A 5840-nucleotide genomic window follows, 5' to 3' on the forward strand; every position below is an offset into this window, starting at 1 on the left:
ATTGAAAAATCACGAATCTGTTGAACTCCAACTAGGTACGATATGGCAAAAAATTGGAAACCAGATTCAAAGAACACAATAAAAAACGTCCTATGTTTTCCACCATCGCAACTCAAAAAACCATAGTATATCTGTTAAAAACACATTAATTTCAAACAAAGAATCAACTATAAGCAAAGAAAAAATCAACCATAAGCAAACAAAAAATCAAGGAAACCATCTTAATTGAACAAAACAACCCTACTCTAAACCAACACCCTGGGGTGCCAAGATATATCTTCCAAGTCTTGCAACAGTATCCAGTCATGTGACTTATTTGTTCCAGACTGTATATATAAACATATGTGTGTCAGTGTAAACTACTTGTACCTGATGATGATGATAAAACTGTGCAGAAACGTTGTACATTTTATGTTATGTTAAACGTGACTAGTGTGACGCCACGTTTCTAGAACTATTTTGTTCCTTCATGAATGCCCTAGCATTTACTAGATATGGTAGTCTGGTATATACATAAGAGGGTGACAACGTGACGCAATAAAGTGTGTGTAGACAGTGAGTAATTGATCTGCAGTCAGAGAGTATTATTGAGCACGTTCGTTGTTATAGCGTTTGTTTTATCGCGATTGTTGAAATTAAGTGTATCGTAAAGTTATATTCGGAAAGAATAAACCAGTTTTATTTAAGAAGTTACGGAAAGTTAATTAACAAACGAAGACGTAACAGTATATTAAAGTTTTTCTTCATTACCCATTCAAGCCTTCGCCATGCATTATTGTGAAAATTTATCATTCACAATCTTGTGACAGTGAAGGAGCCTTTTTAACACTATTTTTTAATACAGAAAATTGCCTGGCAAAAAAAATTAAATATGTTTTTTGGATAGATATTTGTACGTATAACTAGTGGACGAAATTCAATACAACAAATAAACTAGTTATTGGACTAGCCATGGACTCTTACAGTTTAGGTGGATATAGAAACAAAACTTAAAAAAAATATATGCTATAATAATTCACGCGACAAAGCAAATAATTTAGCTGATAGTAATAAGAAATTTAATGTTCTACGGATTTTTGTAAGCTACTTCAATGCACCCATGAACCTTTTTTAACTGTGCTGCTATCTATACCCTATAAAAACAATACTTTCTGTAACCGGACGCCTTAGTTATCGACACCTCCCCCGACCCCCATCTACCCGACGAACCTTTCTCAGCTTTCCGCTTTCTCGCCTCCGACACGGAGAACCCCACGCCTTTACCTAGAGCCCGGAGCCAGAAACTAAGCCTATTCACTGCCACGATAAACTCCAGGAGACTACACAACTACTTCAAGAACTAATCACCCCCTAGCACCGGCCTTCACTTTGCCTTCCCTACTTGCTACTTACTTCTTCTCATTAATAGAGCACTGGTAACGGATTAGACGTTACCAGTGAAAGTGGGTTTTCTCGGCGTACTCCCGTTTCACCCACATTAAATTCTCGGCATAGGATTTCTAAATCCCCGCCGGCTTGATGCACCATCTGTCCGATATCGGCCGTTTTTGTTTAGCCTTAGATTACTCTGCTTCACTTTTTTAATTTTCAATATTGTAATATCCAAAATTACCCCCTTCTTTTGTTTAATTAATTATCCTTAGCCCATTCGGGTCAGTACTCCGCTGACCACTAAACGAAATGTAACCTTTTACCACGAGCGGGCTGAAGGAGGATTGCTTAATCTTCGAGCACCTCAGATTAATAATCATTTCTCCGGAAATAATTATTTTTAAATCTAAATAACAGCCAGGAAAAACGAAACGACCATAGATATTTCCGACGTTTAAATTCCCAAGACAGTAAAATCTGGAGGTTAATTGAGTATTTATTAAATTTTATAAAATATTTCAAAGTAATTTCAAATAAAATATTGTACATCGAATATTTTATCATTAAATATAAAGAGAAATAGCCAGTAACACTCCGTACGTGATATATAATGTAAATTATCGTATTACATAGATGAAAGACATAATTAACAGGTAAATAAGACAGAATTTAATCAGTCCATAGTTAACTGGTGAAAAAGATATCAAGATAGGTTTTTTTAGGTCAATGTTAAACTCTACAGTTAGATAGATCGACAAATCTAAATATTATATATCAAATCCATTGTTATGATTTATATCATAAAAAAACTATTTTACATTTCTGATATTCACGATCTCCAGTACATCAGATGACGAACAATGATATTTAAATGGAATTTAATACCATAGAAAAATAAATAAAACAAAGAAATTCTTTGTTTGTTTGTTGTTAGGGTGTTGTTAATCTCATCCTTACTCATAAAGATAATTTAAAGAAGTGCCATCTATTATAAAAATAGTGGAAATCAGCGTCACCTAGCGTAATAATATAGTAAATATAATTCAATTATGTTTTTTTAATATTAAACATGTTTCTAATTTCGCTATTACTTTTCTTTGTAATATTTTTTTCTCATTTACAAAATCTTAAACTCGTTTGTCAGGGCCGCACTTGGCCTTCTGGTTACCGTGCCCAGAACTATGAATCCGCGACTTCGTGGCCTGCGTCCCGTTAACTCAAAGTAAGCCTACGCAATGTTAAGTGTGAGTGCACTGTTAGTGTGTGATGGTTAATAGGATATAGAAATTATTCTTAAGTTCTGGTTGGTTATGATAATGTTTTAAACTATCGACGGATACATTAATTTTAGGTTACATTAGATATTAAGAATTTTGAGATAGTACATTTTAAAATATTTGCAAAATTCCATTTACTGAACGAAAAATAGTTCTACGTCTGACAGTCGATAGCTAATGCAATGTAATATTGTTATTCGGATAATTAGTTTCTTAGTTTGGCTGCGTAGCACGTACGCTATAAAGCTCTAACTCAATAATTACATATAATGAAATGTTAATGTATCACTTCAAATCACGGTTGCTTATACAGAAAGTTTTATGAGTTTTTTCTATGAGTATTTTTCGAAGCTCTTAAATAACTAGGTAAACACTTCATAATTCCTAATTCACCAACATTTTAACCTTGACGTTCATCTGGTCCCCACACTGGTTCACTCGAAATTAATATAGCTCGTTATCCAAAAGAAAAATCTAACGGCATTCTAAGTCTAATAACATTTGTATAAAGTTAACCAATGTCTAAATCTTTAAGTTTCTTCACAAAGTACATTTTTGTTTAATGTATCTTCGACCTTTGATTAAAATTCAAGTAGCTAATACTTAATTTTTGGACACAATATTTGCTGAATTCGATTTAGTCGCTCAAATGTGCTTCCATCTAGTGTGTAGAAAGTGCAACTCTTAAAATAATAACAATTTTTACTGAATGTTAATAATACGACGATATCTGACATAATAGAATGGCTATTTATTACAAGTCTACTAGTTACATATTTTCCAAGAACTACTGTTGTCAGAGAAAATATAATGTTCTTTTTCTGTATATTAAAAAAAAGCCTCTTCTATTTTTTGTCAAAAATTACATTCATAACAAGATGTTGTCAATGGGAACTTTTGGCTGAGTTTTTTGATAGGTTTAACTTAATAATATTAAAAGTAGTTAATCGGTTATTATCAAAAGTCATATTTTCAAGAAATATATTTCGTCAGTAGATCATTATATTGTCGCTAATAGGTGAATAAAATAAATCAAATTTTATGTATTTTCTTTAATTTCACAGAGTAAATTGTTATATATGATAATTAATGTTTTTTTATTGAAAGTTTGTAAAAAACGTCCGATTTAAACATAAGTTTATTATTGGATCAGTAAAATTGTTAAAATCATGAACATTCCACCAAAAGAAATATACGGTACAGTGGTACTGGTAGTTTAGAAGAGTATAAAATATTTTCCACGATTTATCTGATACTCTACTCATGTCTAACTATTAGCTTGGATGTATCCATAGTACTAACAGTTATCAGTAGTACGTGTTGATAGACGTCATGATCTCTAGACTGTTTTACTTTGTTACTTACAGCTATTTGTTCCCTCGTGAGTTTAGTTTGGAAGTTCTACCAATAAATAATATTATTGATTTTAATGAAAGTAACTACAGAACATGTCCAAGACGTTTTTCCTAACGGATTTATGGTTAGTGCAGGTTACAGCTTTAATCATAGTGGAAAATACTTAGCTGAACGCTGCGTACTTAGAGGCTGACACCAATATACTGATGGTAAACACTATCCTTCTATGGACTGATCATCAAATAAGGTGTGGACACTTCAAGATAATACATCCAGCCACAGAGGTCCATGTTAGCCTGTCATTTATATGGTGACATAAAAGTACAAACGGCATGATCTGGTTGTTAAGGCACTTGACTCTCAGGATCGAAATATATGGCCGAATATGTTCACCTTTCTAGTCTTGAGGACATTATAATGTGACGATCAGCTCCACTGTCCATTGCTAAAAAGTAGCCTATAAGTTGGTGGTGGGTGGTGTTGACAAGTTACCTTCCATCTAGGCTATTACTTAGAAACAACTAGCGGAGTTAACCATCGACTAGCCTTGCCCGAAATTTAATAAAACAAACAAGGGAATTGTTAGACTAGCCAAGGGTTCGTACAGTTTGGATAGATTTAGAAACAAAACTTATGTTATATGAATATAAACAGAAGGGGCTAGCGTTGATAATTTACTTACTGTTATTGTATTTTAGAAACAAACACCATACACTCTCGAGTAAATCTTATGGACCTTAATATGAATTATTATTATTATTATTTTACCTATTTCATTAATGTGTTTACAATCAAACCTACATCTAAATATTAACATCAAACGATAACGAGTCAAGCTAAATAACACTGGTCAACAACAATTTTGTATCTCAGTAAACAAGTATTATTCTTTACTAATTCTTTACTATATTACAAGATTCTGCAACCTGCTTACCATGGATAGGATACGATTTGTTCCAAGTCTCTTTCTGCATGGTCCTGGGGCCCTTGCTGATCCATGTTCCTTTATTTTCCAACGACATTAAGTAAGAGGAATATAAATTAACGTTCTCTAAACAGTTTTATTACCTCGGTGTGTGTGTGTGGATATTTTGTGTCAGAAACGACTGTCACCCTCCCACAAGCGATTTGGTGGCAATCACACTACTTATGAAATGTGAAATTATATTTTCTCTGATGCTTATTGGTCAAAACTTCCTGTGATATATCTGCTCTAGCTATTCCTAATTTTAAAGTGATAGTCAAGAGAGACTGCAGTTAGCAAACACTACCCGCCACCTACTTGAGAGTGACTGTAATCGAATAGTAGAATATGACTGTCAGTCTTAAAAGACACCAACGGTATAAAAGTTAACAGTGACTTTATATCGACTCTGACTTTTATGTAACTAGAACAATCCCGTATTCAGAATTGTTTTAAAATTAAGTTCTCAACACTTTGTACAACAGTTGAATTTATTCAATCGTACAAGCCATAAACGAAATTTAAAAATCTGATCTACTTTATAATTAAGTATTTTGACCAATTAATTATATATATAAGATAGATATGAAACCTTTCTTTTTTTTAAATTATTGCAACCAAATCCCAGTTCTTGTAGTTTTTATTATAAAATGTTATTAGAAGTGATGTAATAAGCTCGATACACGAGAGAAAATAATTTCTGTCTTTTGGAAGAATCGACTTTGTTTATTATTCTGACAACATTTGTAACAACAACTGTTTATTGATAAAGTAAATTGTACCTAAATCAATTCGTTATCAAACTCGCTCATCGTGAACCCTCAATAAGATATCAAGGAAGTTCCAAACTAGAATAAAGGCTTTATATTGCC

The sequence above is a fragment of the Limulus polyphemus genome, unplaced genomic scaffold, assembly GCF_000517525.1.
Source record: "Limulus polyphemus unplaced genomic scaffold, Limulus_polyphemus-2.1.2 Scaffold3487, whole genome shotgun sequence".
Classification (NCBI taxonomy): Eukaryota; Metazoa; Arthropoda; class Merostomata; order Xiphosura; family Limulidae; genus Limulus; species Limulus polyphemus.